Below are 20,123 nucleotides of genomic sequence, written 5' to 3' on the forward strand. Positions count from 1 at the left end.
TGGACATTTATTGAGAATTGTGTAGCATACGGAGCCCCGGAGGCATCATTGTTACATGTCAGACTGCTAATCACAACTCAAAACCACCAGCCTCTTCTCCAGAGAAAGACGGAGTTTCCTACACCCATAGGGAATTACAGTTTCAGAAACTCACACGAGGCAGTTCTACACTGTCCACTAGGGTCACTCTGAGTTAGCATTGGCTTGATGGCAGTGAGTTTGGATTTTGTTTGGTTTTGCTTGTTCATTTGTTTTTTAGTGTAGCGCTGTGCGTTAGGTGTTGGATTGTCAACTGATAAGATTGGTGATTGTATTAGTCTGAGTACTTTAGACAAACAAATCCACAGAAACTCGTGTATAAGAAAGAGGTTTATATAATGGTTAAGTGCACATCAAGAAAACATCCCAAACCAGTGCTGCCCAAGCCCACAAGTCCAATATTAACTCATATGCCTGACACCAATCTACAAAATCGTCCTCCATCTCACAAAGTACAAGCAATGACACCTACTGCAGGAGGAAAGCTGAATCAGTGAGCATGTAAGCATCTCAGTGCTGGCAGGGGTCTCCATGCAGCTGCTCCAGTACCCAGGGCTGTATCGGAGTAGGTCCATGCTGCTTCTCCTCAGTGATGTCTTGCAGGAAGTGAGCCTTGCCAGCGGAAGCAGGGAACTGGCTAGGGCAACTGCACCCTAGTCTGAACATCACAAAGCAAGAGCCCCAAGAACTCGAAAGGCGAGGCTCACTGAGCCATTTTTCCCTCTGCCCTTCAAGTAACCCCACATGTGTTTATCGACCAGGTTGGCACAATAAACTAACTACCTGAGTGATTAAATCTACCAGCTATTCCACAAGAGGAACCTGAGTTTGTATACTCCCATAAAGATGGACAATTTTGGGAATCCTATATAAGGTCCCTATGAGTCAGAATTAACTCAATGCAAGTACGTTTCATGTACCCCATCAGGTCTCTGTAGTGTCTGTGCTTTACTTCAGTTATGAGGATTCAGTTAATCCTCATGAGAAAAATTGAGTTAGTTTATTGGGCCAACCTGGCCAATAAACACATGTGGGGTAAATTGAAGGGCAAAGAAATAAATGGCTTGGTGAGCCTCGCTTTTCTAGTTCTCGGATCTCTTGCTTTCTGATGGTCAGACCAGGGTGCAGCTGCCTTAGCCAGTTCCTTGCTTTAGCTTGCAAGGCTCACTTCCTGTGAGACATCTCTGAGGAGAAGCCACATGGATCTACCCCGATGCAGCCCTAGGTGCTGGAGCATCTGTGTGGAGACCCTGTCAGCACTGAGATGTTTACACACACATTGACTGACTCGGCTTTCCTCCTGCAGTCAGCATCATTGAGTCTGTTTTGTAAGATGGAGGAGAACTTTGTGGAGTGGTGTTGGACATATGGGTTAATGTGTTAATGTTGGGCTTGTGGGCTTGGGCAGCACTGGGTTGGGATGTTTTCTTGATGTGCACTTAACCTTTATATAAAACTCTTATACATGAGTTCCTGTGGATTTGTTTCTCTAAAGTACCCAGACTTACACACTCCCATAAAGATGCACAATCTTGGGAACTCTATGTAAGGTTCCTATGAGTCAGAACTAACTCAATACAAGTACGTTTCATGTACCCCATCAGGTCTCTGTAGTGTCTGTGCTTTACTTCAGGTAATCCTTATAAGAACCCTATGATTTTTTTTATCCTTATTTTATGAGAAGATTATGATTGGAGCTTCTGAGTGGCAAAAACAGCATACGTGGGCTGCTAATCAAGAAGTTGAAGAGTTAATGTTGGTGTTAAACACACACACACACACACAAGCCCAAAGTCAAATATAGCTCTTAGAGATCTGTTTAGTAAGTCTTAGAAAAAACATAGACACAACAAAGAAATCATAATGATGTCCAAAGGATTCACAGACATGTGGTTAATTAGAAAGAATAGAAAACAAAAGATCAAAATTGGTTGGTGGCAGGTCAGTTAATAACTGTAGCAGGCAAAGATACAGAAGCTTGGAAAGAACCCTGGTTAGGATACACAATTGCAGATTAGAAAATATTTCAGTATTGGGTTCTATGACCCTCCCATCTGGCTACTAGATGTTCAGGGTCTGACTCCTGAAGAACATTCTCAGACAGGTTCCCTGAGGCTAAAGCTGCTCCTCCTGTTCACTCAACAAACAAACAAAAAACTTCACTGCCTTCAGTTGATGATGACTCACAATGAATGGCCCTGGGCCTGCCAGGCAAGGTGTAATTTGGCCCTAACCACATTCTACCTGAGGGCAAAGGTTTTAAGCTAGCGATTTGAGTTATACAGAGCCCAGGTGACCTCATGGTAAATGAGCAGGGCTGCTGACAATGAGAAGAAACTATAGAGCAGCAGTTCTCAACCTGTGGGTCGCAACCCCTTTGGGGGTCAAGACGCTTTCACAGGGTCTGCTTAAGACCAACGGAAAACACCTATTTCCAATGGCCTTAGGAACCTAAACACAGCTCCTCTATCATCTCCAGGCGGGTCCACTCATGCAGATACACCCACATATGAGGACCCAGCGTGAAGACTGTTACCCATGCTTCACCATGCCTCCAGACAAAATTTCATTTATTTGTCATTAGAAATAAATAGTTCACAACACATAATTACATATTGTTTTTGTGATTAATCACTATGCTTTAATTATGTTCAATTTGTAACAATGAAAATACATCCTGCATATCCAATAGTTACATTATGATTCGTAACAGTAGCAAAATTACAGTTACGAAATAGCAACAAAAATAATTTTATAGTTGAAGGGTCACCACAACATGAAGAACTGTATTAAATGGTTGCAACATTAGGAAGGTTGAGAACCGCTGCTATAGAGTCACTGGATGGGGATGGGTTTTTTTTGGTTGGTTTGGTTTGGTTTGGTTGATTGGTTGGTTAACTCAAACAGAGGCTGAGCTAATATCGACTCAAAATAGAATTAGTGTCCCATGAAAACTTCAGTCTTTCACAAACCAAGTACTTTCTAATTTAAGCTTCAATACAAAGACTAAACACCCTGAGACACCTCAGAAATAAAGGTGTGATGATTTACTTCTGAAACTGGGTAGGGGAGAAAAAATACAGACAAGAGATAGATGGAGATTAAGCCCTTGGACTAAGAATGCTTTTGTTAGACTGTCACAATCCATAGGAAATTCTGGTCTAACACAGAATTGGATTTGCCACAAGAATACCCACTCTGTTAGGGAAACACTGACCTTCTGGATCCCCCATTTCAAACTATCATTTAGTTCTATTCCTCTTTTGAAATTCATATAATTAAGGTTGCATCATGGACACTCCCATAGGTAACGAACTCCCTCTTCATTGTTGGGTTGTTAGGTGCCGTCAGGTAAGTTACCACTCATAGTGACCCTGTGCACAAGAGAACTAAGCACTGCCCGGGCTCAAATTGTCCTCACGTTTGAGCCCGCGGATGCAGCTGCTAGGTTTCTTGGGTTAGAAATTCCTCAGTTCCTTGGCTTCCCATGAGAGAGAATTCACACTGAACCCTGGTTTGTGAACCCAGTGGGTTTTTTATAAAGGATAGAAGCAGTTTCAGGTTTTACACAGGCACCCTCAGAGTACTTCACACCCGCACGTGGAAACCTGAGGCCAGAGAAACCTGCTAGGAGCTTCTGGAAAAGAGTGGCTTCAACTTCTGGATTTTTGGGGTCCTCCGCTGAGAGATGTTGAGAGTACTGGTTGACCATATTGGCTGAATTAAACCCACCTGGCCTAGAAGGGGACCAATCCAGGTGTGCTGCTCGCCCTAGTTCGGGGACTGAAATATAAGCATCCCCTCTAGCCTTTATGGCTGGCTGGGCTTGCCTGATTCTCTGCAGCAACCTCATTTGGAGGCACCTTGGCATAGAGAGGGACAACTCCTTATCCAGCTCCCTAACAGAGCCACTGTGTCCATTCATCTTGTCAAAGGTCTTCCTCTTTTACACTGCCCTGCTACTTCTCCAGGAACTGGTCTGTCCTGGCTACATGTCCAAAATACATGAGACAACATCTTGAGATCTTACCTCTAAAGGGCATTCTGGTTCAACTTGTAAGACAGATTTGTTCACTCTTTTGGTAATCCATGTCACTTTCACTGTTCATTGCCAGCACGATAATTCAAACACATCTTTTCTTCAGTCCTCCTTATTGTCCAACTCGCACATGTGTATAAGACAATTAAAAATGCCGAGACTTCCAGTGGATCCTTTCTGACCATAGAGCAGGAATGTGAATAGCTGTGTTATTGTGCAGAATGTTTTGGGAAGTGGATATTGCAGATGGAGTTAGGTTAAAATTTAACACCTTGTCCTTTGATCTCCCTTTGACCCATTTAAAATTTGTTCCAGTTTTTATTTTTTGCCCTCTTTTTGATTGAAGTTTTTCTCTGTTTTACTTTGTTATTGTTGTTAGTTGTTTTTGTTGTTATTTCTAGTGTATTTTTAGTACATGAAATCCAGGATAGATAAATCTATACAGACAGTAACTGGATTAATAATTTCTTGGGGGGGTATGGCAAGAAGGATAGGGGGAAATGGGGAGCCAATAACAGTAAGTACAAGAAAAAAAAGAAAACATTCTAAAATTGATTCTGGTGATTATTAGCTCTTTGAAAAGATAAACTGAGGCCAGGCCAGAGAGAAGAGAAGGAGTTTATTCTGTGCTTCCAGGCAAGATTCATGGGTTCCAGCAAGGAACCAGTGAAGTCATGCTTATCTGTGATGAAGAATAAGTTTTTAAGCTGGTCAGAAGGGTAAACAAGAAGGGAGGGGGCAGGAGCTGCAGCTGCAGGTAGAATGATGTCTTGATCATTCTGCCTGATACTGAGGAGTTGGCTCATTTTCCGGGAGCCCCTTTGAAGCTAGCTATCTTGGTCCTATAAGGGCAGGTCAGGCTGTTCCTAATGCCCTAACTCCCACCAGTGCCGGACGCAACATTCCAGTCTTTTTTATAATAATAATGAGGTGACACTAGTCTGTCTGTCTGCTTCCTGCTGGACAAGACAGGCAAAGGATTAAAGGCCAGAGTGCACTGGGTCAGGTTCGTAGGCAGGGGGCTGTAAGGGTGTGAAAGAAGCTGGTTGACAGTTAAGTTGGTCATGCCCCTTATTCTGTTCTGAAGAAATTTGAAAAGCCAGGGGACTATTAGTAACAAGAAGCATATAACCGCAAATGGCCCCATTAAAGAAAGGACCCAGGTTAAAAGGGGGTTTTGGAACAAAGAGAGTAGTGAGGCATTGTCTCACCAGTGGTTTTTAGGATCTTCAGCCAATTTGGTGAGAGTCTCTGTGTTTTGTTCTATGAGTCCTGATTCATTCACATAATAGCCGGACTCTTCCCTTAGGAACAGGCAAGTGCCCTCCTTTTCTGCAGTAAGGAGATCTAAGGCCCTTCAGTTCTGGAGGGCTACCTGCACTAGGAAAGTGAGTGAGCTGTCACTGTAGGGAGGCTAGAAAGACCAAGGTGGATTCTGTAGGCAATTGGAGCATCTCCTCAAAGTGCTACAACAGGGAGCTCAGGATGCTTTCATCACTTTCTCTGCTCTCTCCTCCCTCCCAGGTAGCGTTGACTTCATGGACCCCCTGACGGGATCATGAATCTCTCCTGGGAGTGCAGAATAAACTTCTCCTTCTCCTTCTCCCTGGCCTGGCCTCAGTTTATCTTTGTGGCAAGCCTAATAGTGATTATTGTACAACTCTTCTTAATATAATTAAATTGTTATATTACTTGATATTTGAATCATATGCCAACAAAACTGTTAAGAAAGAAAGTATTTCTAGCCTCAGGGGGAAAAAATTAAAAGAATCATGGCTTGCTTTGGTCAGGCACACCTTACTTCTCAATGAAATGGCATCCTAGCCTTTTGATACTTTAAAGAGGTCTTGTGCAGCAGACTTTTAGGAGCTCTGGTGGAGTAGTGATTATGTTTTGGACCGATACAGCTCAATAATTTGAAACCAAGAGTCTCTACTAGGAAGAAAGATAAGACTTTCTACTCCTATAGTTACAACCTCAAAAATCCACAGGACAAATTCTACCCTAAACTATAGGGTTGCTATGAATCATTTCTACCCTGTCCTATAAAATCCCTGTGAGTCTGAATGGCCTCCGTAGCAGTGAGTTTTTGTTTGGTACAGCAAACAAACTCAATGCACAGCATCATTTGATCTCTTGATTGCTCTTTTTGGAAGCAATGATTGTGGATTCAAGTAAGATGTGCTGAGTGTGTTCTTCCTTTTTGGTTTTCTCACTCTTGGGCTTTGCACATTTCATTATAATATTTGGCTTTGTCTTCTGGCCTGCACTTTGAAACTTGCCGTTCAACTCTTTTATTTATCATTTGTCCCACGTGCCTTCTATTCTACGATTAAAAGTCCGTTTCAGAGTTTCTTTGGACATCCACTTTGACCGTTACCTTCTTTTTTGTCTTTTTAATGACCTTTTGTTTCTTCATGTACAATGTTCTTGAGGCCATCAACACCATCATCCATAAAGAAAGCAAATGGCCATTAAAAATACAGGAAAGAAAGAAAAGTGAATGTCAGGAGAGAATCTGAAACTTGCTCTAAGTTGTAGAATAGTTCAAGAAAATGGAAGAAAGGATGAAGTCACGGAGCTGAATAGAAATATTAAAAGGGAAGTTGGAGAACACAACTCACTGCCATCGAGTCAATGCTGACTCATAGTCACCCACTGTGGGTTTCTGAGACTAACTATTGATTGGAGTAGAAATCCCACTCTTTCTCCTGTGGGGCTCAGATGGTTTCAAACTGTCACCATGAGGATCAGAGTCCAGCACATAACCCATTACACCATAATGGCTCCTCCAAGAGGATAAAGCCAAATGTTATTTTTTAAATGTGCAAGGACCTGGAATTAGAAAATCCGAAGGTAAGAACATGCACAATGTATCTGAAAATGAATGCACCCAAGAAAAACTCAAACCCCGATTTGCAATCTTGAGAGACTCTGTTGACTAAATACTGAATGAACGAGGAAGCATCAAGCAAAGACGATGGAAAGAATATACAGAGTCAGTGTGCCGAAAAAAGTAGTTGAGAGTCCACCATTTCAAGAGGTCGCATATCAGCAAGAACCAAGGGTGCTGACCAAAGAAGTCTGTGTTAGTTACATAACCTGTTGTCAATTTGAGGCTTAAGAGCGAAGGGATGGAGTTTAGCCTGTCATTCAGATCGCAGCTTGATGACCTCATTTGGAGGCACCAAGGAGAAAAATTAGCTCGTTCGAGACGGGATGCATGTTCACTCCCTGTGAAACCTTTCTGGTGAGAAGCCACATGAAGTTACCCTGATGCAGCCAGAAAACTGGAAGCTGGAGGAGCCCCATGGAGGCCCCTGCCAGCACTGAGATGCTTACAACACCACTGGATCCATAAGACTTCCCACCCACTGGCCTGTGATCTTCCTGCATTTGGTGTCATTGCATATGTTCCATGAGTTTGAAGAGGACTTTGTAGATTGGCATCAGAAATATGGGGTAATATTGGACTTACGGACTTGATGTGGACTGGGCCGGGATATTTTCTTAATGTACAATTACTCTTTGCATAAACCTCTTTCATACACGCATATGAGTCTCCCTGGATTTGTTCCTCTAGGTTATTGGACTAACACAAAGTCCAAACTGCACTGAATGCATTAACCAAAAACAAGATTCTGGGAATTGACAGAATACCCATTGAAATGTTCCAGAAAGCTTTAAAAGCACTGGAAGCACTCACCTTGTCTACGCTAGGAAATTTGGAAGACAGCTACCTGGCCAACTGACGGGAAGAGACCCATTAAAAAAAAATTGTGACCATTCAAAAAAAAAATTGACCCAACAGAATACTCAAACTATACAATGATATCATTGATATGACACACAAGGGAAATTTTGCTTAAGATCCTCCTACAATGGTTGCAGCAGTACATTGACAGATAACTGCCAGGAGTTCAAGCTAGAAACTGAAAAGGACATGGAAAAATGGATATCATAGCTGATTTCAGATTGATCTTGCCTTAAAGCAGAGAATACCAAAAGGTGTTTGCTTGTATTTCCTAGACTATGCAAAGGCATTAGGCTGTGTGGACCATACTAAACTGCGAATGACCTTGAGAAGATGGGAATCCCAGATCACTTCATGTGCTCGTTCAGAATTTGTACAGGAATCAAGAGGCAGTTGTGTGAACAAAATAAGGGAATAATTCATGGTTTAAAATCAGGAAAGGTGTGTATCAGGGTTGTATCCAGTCATCATCCTTATTCATTCTATATGCTGAGTTAATTCTCAGAGGAGCTAGTAGAGGAGAATGCAGCATCATGATTGGAAAAAAGGCTTATTAATAGCCTGTGGTATGCAGATGACACAGCCTTGCTTGCTGAAAGTGAGGAGGAATTGAGCACTTGCCAATGCTTGCTGCTGCTGGTAGATTGCAGCCTTCAGTATGGACTACAGCTCAATGTAAAGAAGACCAAAATCCTCACAATAGGTAACATCATGATAAATGGAGAAAAGGTTGAAGTTGTAAAGGGATTTTGTCTTACTTGGATTTACAATCAATGCTCATGGAAGCAGCAGTCAAGAGATCAAAAGACAGTTGCATTAGGTAAATCTGCTGAAAATGCCATGGGCTGCTAAAAGGAATAATTGATTTGTATTGGAAGAAATGAGACCAGACTGCTCCTTAGAGGCAAGGATAGCAAGAATTCATCTTGTGTTCTTTGGGGATATCTTCAGGAAATACCAGTCCCTGGGTAAGGACATCTTGTGTGAAAGTGGAGGAACAGTGGAAAAGAGGAAGGCCCATGATGAGATTGATTGACACAGTAGCTATCCAATGCCACAGGGCGTAGCAACCATTGTGAAAATGGTACAAGACTATGCAGTGCTTTGTTCTGTTATGCACAGGGTCACTATACATCATAGTTGACTTGATGGCGCTTAACAACCATAACAACACTGGTATGTATCTCTTCAAACCAATGTTCATCTCATGGGGTCAGTAACTCATCTGACCATCTTCTTTTCTGAAGCTAAATTGGGATGTCTGTTACTTGCCTGCAACTCCCCAGAGTGCATTTCTCTCCAATGTGTTTATTAGAAAACATGGAAAATACTTATTTAGACATCTTTTGGAATAGTAAGAATGCAACATTCTTGCTTTATTCTTCCTTAAGTACTAAACAAAGTACATACCTGCTTCACAAATACCTACTAAATAAAATATATGTTTATTTAAAGTTTTTGTTTTGTTTTGTTTTAAACGAGACAACTAGAGGAGTAGAAAACAGAGAACTCCCTGACTCAGAGTCTCACTTTAAACCTAGAACTAAAATTTAGCAAAATAACAAAGTGGCACACCAAATAAAGGCAGAAACCCATAAAACCAGTATGAAATCAAAAGGTCAACAATTTCTCAAAAGCAAAAAGAGAAGATAAAAGGGCTGGAGAATGGAGGAAATAGCACCTTATTAAAGAGAATGTTGACACATTGTGATAAATGTAACCATCGCTACTGAGCAAAATTTGTGCAGAAATTATCCCATGAAAACCTAACTTGCTGTGTTTTGATAAAAATTAAAAACAAAAATATATAACACATACATAAGCAAACTAAAAAAAAGGTTTTTTTGATAATTGCTTTTGAATCGAACTACAAAATCTAAATTGAGCTCCAGCCTATACATTGAGATGTTGGTAATATATGGGTGTTTTATATGTACATATTTTTGTGTTGGGAGGATTCAGACAAAAAGGGGAGGAGGGAAACACACATAAAAAATCTACTACTGCCGTCTTCCTCCTCCGGGTTTGCTCCGTGTCTTCCCCTGGTTCTGCTATGGCCGCGCTCACCTGGGACCCGCAGTTCCAGAAGCTGCAGGAATGGCACCGCCAGCACGGCTCCGAGCTCAACCTGCGCAAACTCTTCCAGGCTGTGCCGGACCGCTTCAGCCGCCTCAGCTTGACCCTTGACACCAACCATGGGCAGATTCTGCTGGATTACTCCAAGAACCTGGTGACAGAGAAGGTTATGCAGATGCTGGTAGACCTGGCAAAGTCCAGTGGTGTGGAGGCTGCCCGGGATAACATGTTCAGTGGTAAGAAGATGAACTTCACTGAGGACCGGGCAGTACTGCATGTGGCCCTGCGCAATCGGTCCAACACCCCCATTCTGGTGGATGGCAAGGATGTGATGGTGGAGGTCAACAAGGTCCTGGACAAGATGAAGTCTTTCTCGAGCGTGTCCGCAGTGGCGAGTGGAAGGGCTACACCGGCAAGCCCATCTCCAACATTGTCAACATCGGCATTGGTGGCTCTGACCTGGGACCCCTCATGGTGACAGAAGCCCTCAAGCCCTACTCTGCAGGCGTCCCCGTGTCTGGTTTGTCTCTAACATTGATGGGACCCATATTACCAAAACTCTGGCCTCCCTGAACCCAGAGACCTCCTTGTTCATCATTGCCTCCAAGACCTTCACCACCCAGGAGACCATCACTAATGCCGAGATAGCCAAGGAGTGGTTCCTGCTGACAGCTAAGGATCCCTCTACGGTTGCGAAGCACTTTGTTGCCCTGTCTACCAACACGACCAAAGTGAAAGAGTTTGGAATTGACCCTCAAAACATGTTTGAGTTCTGGGATTGGGTGGGAGGACGGTACTCGCTGTGGTCAGCCATCGGACTCTCCATCGCCCTGCACGTGGGTTTTGACAACTTTGAGCAGCTGCTCTCAGGGGCCCACTGGATGGACCAGCACTTCCGTACTGCACCCCTGGAGAAGAATGCCCCCGTCTTGCTGGCTGGGCATCTGGTACATTAACATCTTTGGATGTGAGACCCAGGGCCTGCTGCCCTGTGACCAGTACCTGCACCGCTTTGCTGCCTACTTCCAACAGGGTGACATGGAGTCCAATGGGAAGTATATCACCAAGACTGGCACCCGCGTGGACTATCAGATGGGCCCTATCTTGTGGGGAGAGCCAGGGACCAATGGCCAGCACGCCTTCTACCAGCTTATCCACCAAGGTACCAGGATGATACCCTGTGACTTCCTCATCCCGGTCCAGACCCAGCACCCTATCTGGAAGGGGTTGCATCACAAGATCCTTCTGGCCAACTTCTTGGCCCAGACAGAGGCTCTGATGAAGGGCAAGACACCCGAAGAGGCCCAGAAGGAGCTCCAGGCTTCGGGAAAGAGTCCCGAGGAACTGGAGAAGCTGCTACCACACAAGGTCTTTGAAGGCAATCGCCCAACCAATTCCATTGTGTTCACCAGGCTCACCCATTTCATGCTCGGAGCCTTGATCGCCATGTATGAACACAAGATCTTCGTTCAGGGCATCATCTGGGACATCAACAGCTTTGACCAGTGGGGAGTGGAACTGGGGAAACAGTTGGCAAAGAAAATTGAACCTGAGCTTGAGGGCAACACCCCAGTGACCTCTCATGATTCTTCCACCAACGGGCTGATCGGCTTCATCAAGAAACAGCGTGAGGCCGTCACCCAATAAACTCATCTCAGCAGCAGCCCCTGTTATGCTTGGTCCCTCTTGCCCACTACTGCCAAAGTCTGCATGGCATCGTCCTGCCCAGAGCACCCTGGGGTGTGGGCGTGGACCGCAAGTCCCTCAGGGGCAGCCAATCTGAAGTGGCCATGACCCCTCCCTCTCCCTGTGTCCACCACACTCTTGTTTTGCAATTGGTTGGAGTGTTTCAGTGCACCTGATTTGTCAGACCCATGTTCACCGCATCCCAGGTAGAAAAATTAAAATGTAACAAAGGAGAAAAAAAATCTACTACTAAATATTCAGTATGTGTTGAGTACGAATTATGTGCCACACATTGTAAAAAGTACTTTATATACACTTTCATTTAATCCTCATTTTACAGAAGACTAAATAGACCCTCCATGTATATTAGAGAACTAGAGTTCGACTTTAACCTTTCTGATTATAGGGGGTATCAGTTTAACCTCGATTCTTTTCCTGACATTAGCAATAAGATTAGGAAAAAAGTTCTAAAAAGAACATATTTGTAAGTGGGTGCCAGAAAATTTATTAAAAATGGAATTCTAATCCCAATAGCCAGGGTTTTCATGGAACATTCCTGAAATTTATTATATTATTAGTTGGTGCAGATTAGACCATAAAATTTTCAAGGCTGTGATTTTTCAGAAGCATTTTGTCAAATTCTTCTTCCTAATATTCAAATGTATGCACCAACCACTAAAACTAGTGATGGGGAAATTGAAGAATACTACCAACATCTTCAGTCTGAAATAAATCAAACATGGAATCAAGCTGCATTGATAATTATTACAATTGGAATGCAAAATTTGGAAGCCAAGAGGAAGGAATGGTATTTGGAAAACATGGCCTTCATGATACAGATGAAATTGGAAATCACATGATAGAATTTTGCAAAATCAATGATTTCTTTATTAGAATTACATTTTTCTTCAACAGCACAAACAACTGTACACATGGATTTCTCCATGTGGAATTCACAGAAATCAAATTGACTACATTATTGGAAAGAGTTGATGGAGAAGCTCAATATCAGTAGCTAAAGCCAGGCCAGCAAATGACTATGGAACAGATCATTGATTGTTCTTATGTAAATTTAATTTCAAGTTGAAAAAAGTTCAACAAATCCAAGAGAACCAAAATGTGACCTTGAGTGTATTGCACTTGAATTGTGAGAACATCTGAAGAATAGATTTGACTTATTGAACACTAATGACAGCAGACCTGATGAGCTGTGGGAGGCCATCAAGACCATCATTCATGCAGAAAGGAAACGGTCATTAAAAAGACAGAGAAGAAAGATCAAAGTAGATGTCAGAAGAGACTAAAACTTGCTCTTGATTATAGAATAGCTAAAACACATGGGGAACTGATGAAATAAAAGAACGGATGAAGTGAAAGAATTTCAAACGGCAGCTCAAGAAGACAAAGTAAATATAATGAAATGTGCAAAAGATGTAGAGTTAGGAAACCAGAAAGGAAGGGCATGATCAGCAGATAGCCTTTTTAAAGAACAGAAGAGAAAAGTTAAGCCTCTGACTAATAGTAAAAGCTTCTATGGGCACAATATTGACTGACGCAGGAAGAATCGAACACAGAAGGAGCATGCAGCGTCATTTACTACAGCAAAAAGAACTAGTCAGCGTCGAACCATTTCAAGAGACAGTATATGATCAAGAACTGGTGGTGGTGAAGGAAGAAGTCCAAACTGCATTGAAAGCCTTTGTCCAGAACAAAGCTCCAGGAATTGACAGAATACCAATGAAAATCTTCCAACACACTGACGAAGCACTAGAAGCACTCAGTGCTCTACGCTAAGAGATTCTGAAGATAGATTTTCCCAACTGACTAGAAGAGATTTATCCATTTTATATCCATTCCAAAGAAAAGTAACCCCACAGAATGCTGAAATTATTTAACAATATCATTGATATCACATGCAAACAATTTTGATTTGCTCAAAGTCATTCAGCAACAGTTGCAGCAGTCCATTGACAGTGGTCTGCCAGAAATTGAAGCCTGATCCAGACAACTGATGGACCTTGGTGGAAAGCAAATTGGCATAAGCTGATTCTAGCATAACACGATTCCTTAATTGACGCCCAGAAAGTTTCCAGTAAAGCTACTGTATTTGTATCCTGTGCATGTTAGCTAGTCAGAGGTTGGCAGGAGGAAGAGGTGATGATGGGAAGAATCTGGCAGGAATCTGAACTCAAAGGAGATGGGCAGACACTTAGCTGTGCACACGTTTCCAGCACAAAGGAAGGTGGAGGAAAGATTCAGACCCAGTTCCTTGTTAATGGAATAGACCAGAGATATACTGAAAGACTGGGTAGAGAAAGACCGGATATTCACACTACCCCCCAAAAGACTGAATAATCGGATATTCACACTACCCCCCCCCCCCAAAAAAAAAAAGACTGCATAGACTTTTGAATTTTGTGTCTGCGACTGGAGTTCAGCATGAAGTCTCAGGTGCACATACCTGGAAAAAGGAGGGAGAGTACAGAGGACCAGCTAATAGCAGAGGCCCTGCCACAAGGCCAGCCTATGGTGAGAGGTTTGCCGCAGCGGAATAGAAGGTCTGGCTGTGCATTTTGCTATGCCTTTTATTAGTTATGTGTCCAGCTGCGATCTGCATAGTCGGCGGTTCAAAAGTACCAGAAGCTCCTCAGGAGAACGACTGAGCTTTCTGCTCCTGTAAACATTTGGAAACCACCAGCTGTCCCAAGGGTGAAAGATGAGGTTTTCTACTCTCTTAAGTATCAGAAACCCACCGGGGTAGTTCTACTCTGCCTTACGAAGCCGCCATGAGTCAGAATTAACTCAATAGAAAGGGATTCGTTTGTGTTTAGGAAGGGCCCTTCATTTGTTTGTTTATCTATCTGCCTATCTATTTCTTTAACTTGTGTGTGCTTCATTAACAGTTTTATTGGCACTTCTTCCACATATCATACAATGCAATAGTTCATTTATATCAAGAAGAGTCATTCAATCATTACCACAATCAATTTTAGAATATTTTCTTCTTCATTGTGCTCATTGTTATTTGTGAAATTATTTTATTTATTTAAAATCATTTTATTGGGGCTCTTATAGCTCTGTGGTAGTTACATAATCCGGTGCCAATTTGAGAGGATTATGAGTGAAGGGGTGGAGTATGGCCTGTCAATCAAGATATAATCAAGGAAGCCTCTGTGTGGGCACGACCTTCTCCTGATAATTCGGGGAAATCCTGTATTCCTTCTTGGAGGCGGGAGACACTATATCTCTCCGCCCCTCACTCCCTTGGAGACGCTCTGCTGTCAAGACACATGGTACTACTCTCTGGGAGCTGGAGAAGCCACATAGACCTACCTGTAATTGGAGGAGCCACAAGGAGACCCCTGTCAGCACTGAGATGCTTTTATCGCCACTGATTTTACACCCATTGGCCTGTGATCTTCCTGCAATCAGAGTCATTGCATGTGTTTCATGAGTCTGAAGAGGACTTTATAGATTGGTATCAGACATATGGGATAATAATATCGGACTTATGAACTTGGTCTGTACTGGGCTGGGATGTTTTCTCAATACTCAACTGCTCTTGTATATAAATCTCTTTCTTATACACATATGAATGTGTCTGTGAATTTGTCTCTATAATCTAGACTAACACAAGCTCTTATAACATTCCACACATCAGTTGTGTCAAGTTTATTTGTACATATGTTGCCATCATCATTTTCTAAATATTTACTTTCTATTTGACCCATTGATATCAGCTCCTCTTTTTTCTCTCTAACCCCCTCCCATCCTCATGACCCCTTGATAAATTATGAATTATTATTGTTTTCATATCTTCCACCGACCACTGTCTCCTTTCACTCATGTTTCTGTTTGTCCCCTTTGGGGTGGGGTGTGTGTGCTTATGTGTCAATCATTGCAACCAGTTCCCACTTCTTCCCCTCCTCCCTGAACCTTCCCCCTACCCTCCAGGTATCACTACTCCCATTTTGTTCCTGAGGGGTTTATCTTACCTGGATTCCGTGTGTTGTGAACTTCTTTGTAGTAGTGTACATGCTCTGGTCTAGCCAGAACTAAAAGGCAGGAATGAGGTCATGATAAGTTGGGGGTGGGGTAGGGTGAGAGTAGGAGGAAGCCTCAAAGAACCAGAGGAATATTGTGTCTTTCATCGGTGCTATACTACGCCCTGGTTGACTCATCTGGAAGGGCTCATTAGACATTTTTCCCCTAAAATATCCTCTTCAATAAACTTATACTTCCTTTTTAATAAATAAATAAAATAAGTAAATAATTAGAAAACCTTACTCTTTCAGATCAAACCTTTTCTCTAACACTGGTCTAAATTTTGTCCCTTGCCTGACATCTTTCTTGGGAGAGATACAAAAGCAAGGATTGAATAGTCTTGAAACTCCGAGCCTCCGCCAAGTAGCATGAACAATTGATAAGAGTAACTAGGCAAAGGACTAGAGCAGGGGTTCTCAACCTTCCTCATGCCGCGACCCTTTCATACAGTTCCTCATGTGGTGGTGACCCCCCAACCAGAACATTATTTTTGTTGCTGCTTCATAACTGTAATTTTGCTACAGTTATGAATCGGCAAATCCCTGTGAAGGGGTCATTCGACCGCCCAAGGGGGTCATGAGCCACAAGTTGAGAACTACTGGACTAGACCCTAAGTTACTTCCCCCAGAATTTGTAAGTAGAATCAACTGGGATTCATTGTTTCTGTTTTTTTAAAATCATAATTAACATGTGACTATTCAAACTAAGGGCAGGTTTTTTTTTTTTAATTTGTGGACTGTGAAGCAAGTGAGACTGACTCCCCAGGAATGAAGGATATAGAAATGTAAAGGACAAAACAGAAATGAGTGTGTGAGGGGGACCCCACCTTAGTTGTCTCAAGTTCTAGGAGAAAGAGAAGTCCACCAAGTTCAAGTATAAATATAATTCAAGAGAACCATTTATTGAAACTGAAACAGGACAAAGATCACTCATCCAAATGAGGAAGACCATCAGCATAATCTTTGGATATAGTTATGTCCCAAGATCCATACTGCTACTTATATAGGACATAGAAAACAAAGGAAATGATCACAATGTGATTGGGGGCAGATCAACTTATCAGAGTTGCAGGTGGGACCCAATCAAGAGAGGGATCATGATTAGTTGCACTAATAGTTACACTGCAGAGTTATACTAATGCAGATAAGAAAAGTATACGCAATTGGTTTAGGGCCCTGAAACCATCTAAGTCTGGGTATGATTCATCAAATGTGGCTCTAGTCTATCAGTTGCCATCTAGGATGAGATTGGCCCTCTCTGACTTAGTCACTCTTCCTGAGGGCAAAACTTTTCACACTGTTGGTCAATGGTCAGAAAGAATTCAATGGAGCCAAGTATAGGTGGGCACTAAAAGTTTATTCAGGCTCCCTTCTGCAAAGCTAAGGAGATAAGTGAGTTAAACATAGGATTACCAACTGAATAGTCAGCAATTCAAACTCGCCAGCCACTCCTATCAAGATTTGTAGCCCCAGAAACCCAAAGAGGCAGTTCTATTTTCTCCTGTAGGTAAATATGAGTCAGATTCAATTGGAAGCGCATGTATTTGGTTTGTTTTGGGTTTGCAAAACTAGTGCTCAGAATTAATGATTCAACACCTACCCACTCTTTGGTACTCTGTGACTCATCCTTCTCTTATCTAAATCTCCCATCCACTAGGAAGAACTCCATGGCCCTCCCAGTTTGAACTGGGACTAAGAACATGCACAGTAGCTACTTCCGTATTCTCCAGTTCACCTCAGACCCAAGAATCACCAGAAGGATCCATAGGATTGGACCCACTATTCCACCCAAACTATTGTTCAACAGAGGTTAATCTAGAAAATATCTGAGTGAACATCCCCCAACTGGGAGACTGTTTATGGATAGAGTGGGGCTATGGGATAGCCTGGGGCAGCAGGGCATCCGAGAAGTGGAAGAGATAAAGGACCCAGGAGCCTCCAATTTTGGGAGCGTGTGGGCATATTCGTCAGGAGACACCATGTTGCTCCTTCTTTGGGCAGACAATAAAATCTTTTGCTGTTTCACCAGTAAGCAGTGTCCATTTTATTTAAACTGGCTCATAAAGGAGGACAAGACTTGCAGATTTGGTTGACAAAAATAACATTCTAGTTTTCAGCAGAAATTCTTCCTGAGATCTGTGACCTAAGTTATTTTACTTGATGTAGTTAGAAAATATCTCGCTTACTAAGTTCAGTTAGCCTAAGATTCTTTATTTAATGCAGCCTGCGTACAATTTTTATAAATTATTCAAAGGCACATAGGTTGGATGAAGATGTCACCTAGAGGGGGCAGATAACTCTGAGAGTCTTCTCTTGTTTACCTGTTAGTGAATTGGTCTAATTGGTCAACAAAGATACCCTGAGACTGCAATCTAATTGGTCAACAAAGATATCCTGAGACTGTCCTAAGACTAACAGAACCTATTGTTGTTTGCTTGCTCGTGGTCAACAATTGCTTCCTATGATTATCTTAAAACTCGAGGTAATGTTAAAACTTCTATTCCTAAATCCCTCAAGTATAAACTCCAAAGTCAAAGTGTATAGTCTCAGAGTTCTGGTCCCATACAGGACACCACTGAAACAGCCAACTTGCTGCAGGTCTCCTGACTGGTATTCACCTTCTAATAAAAAATTCTATTTCTTCCTCTAGCTTCGAGTGAGTAAACCAGATGTGCCACTCCAGGGTAAACTACCTGCATGTCAGGTGACAGCCTGACTACATTTTGTTCCCATAAGTTCTTGTCCTACTTTATGAGCCAATTGAAATAAAATGGACACTGCTTACAGGAATCTGTACTGCTTGAACAGATAACTGCACCTCTTTGTAATTATTTGAACTCCATGTTTTCTTTTTTTTGCAAGTGTTTGTGGGCACGTGTGCAGGTGCGTGTAGGCACGTGTGCAGTGGAGGGTGTGCAGGTGTGCAGGTGCAGGTGTGCATGTGTGCAGTGGCGGGAGTGGATCTATGTTTTCTTTAGATTGTGATGCAAATATTTCAAAAGAAATTAATTTTTCCCTGATGTATGTAATTTCCATTTCTAATTTGAATCAACTTTTTTACTTTATAAACAAAATGATAAACAGAGGTAAAATTAAATATAAAAATTAGTACAATCATACTAGTATAATACAATATGATAAATATTTGATTACTCTATATCTTGCAGGCCAAAATAAGAAAAGTTACCCTGGGGAATGTACATGTGGATTAATATTTGAACTCTCCTCTCTGGCAATACAAGTCACAATCTAAGGAATAATTACTTTCTTTTTCAAATTCTACTGTAATTTGTCTCTCATAAGCCAGTTTATCCACTCAAGGTCTATATAGCAATGATTACGTAAGCCTGGGATTCTCAATTGATATCAGTTGCTCCCTGACATCTTTTCTTGGATGCCTCTTGGGTAGTTCAATTTTCAAAAGCTCAACACTGATCTCTTGATCTATCCTCACTATCTATCAATTTTCTTTTGCTAAGGATCCGGGGATCATTTTATATGCAGCCTTCCTTCAGTCCAGTGGAGTAGAAACGGGGATTGAAATACAGAAAAAGGGTAGCTGACTTTTGTTAGTGGCAAGTATTGCAGTAGGAATAATACAGAAAACTCAGTTGCCAGCAAGTCCATTCTGATTCAGGGCGGACCTATATGGATCAGAGTAGAACTATAAGGTTTTCAGGGGCTGATCTTCACAAAGCAGATCAGGAGATCTTTCTTAAGACACCCCTGGGTTGGACTAAAACCTTTTGGTTAACAAGATTAGTAATTTACACCATAGGGGAACAACTCCATGCATTATTCAGTAATTCTTTATTTCTAGAATGCATTCCTTCTACTTACTGCCTGGAAAATACCGTTTTGCCTGCTGAACTCAACTCAGTCTGCATATCCCTTAGGGATTCTTTTTCAACAACTTCCCCTGACATGATTAGATGTCGCTTTTGTGTTTCTCCTACATTTGTATAATTTCATCACTAATATCATTGTGGCTATATTGCAAGCTATTATGGTACAAATGGCTTAAGTTAGACTAAAACCTAAATGTTGACACTTTGAATTTACCTGCTAGTGGCTTCGAAGAAGGCCCGTTGATCTAGTTCAGTAACGACTATTGCCAGGAAAACCGTATGCAGTGAGTCTATCCTGTAACACATGGGGTTGCTACAGTCGGAATTGACCCACTGGCAACTCTTTTTTTTTTTTCCTTTAAAAAAAATCATTTTATTGGAGGCTCGTGCAACTCTTTTTTTTTTAACATTTTATTAGGGGCTCATACAACTCTTATCACAATCCATACATATACATACATCAATTGTCTAAAGCACATCTGTACTTTCTTTGCCCTAATCATTTTCAAAGCATTTGCTCTCCACTTAAGCCCTTTGCATCAGGTCCTCTTTTTAAAAATTTTCCCCTCCCTCCCTTCCTTAAAAAAGGAAATAAATACAACAGAAGAGTTCCTGGTACATCAATGACACTCAATACA

The 20,123-nt window shown here is 42.0% G+C and overlaps 1 pseudogene; it reads left to right on the forward strand.

The window, feature by feature from the left end:
• The first annotated feature begins 9,846 nt into the window (after positions 1-9,846).
• On the forward strand, positions 9,847-11,836 carry LOC142442858 (glucose-6-phosphate isomerase pseudogene; annotated as a pseudogene).
• The last annotated feature ends 8,287 nt before the right edge of the window (positions 11,837-20,123 follow it).

Source organism: Tenrec ecaudatus, chromosome 3, assembly GCF_050624435.1.
Source record: "Tenrec ecaudatus isolate mTenEca1 chromosome 3, mTenEca1.hap1, whole genome shotgun sequence".
NCBI classification, from domain to species: Eukaryota; Metazoa; Chordata; class Mammalia; order Afrosoricida; family Tenrecidae; genus Tenrec; species Tenrec ecaudatus.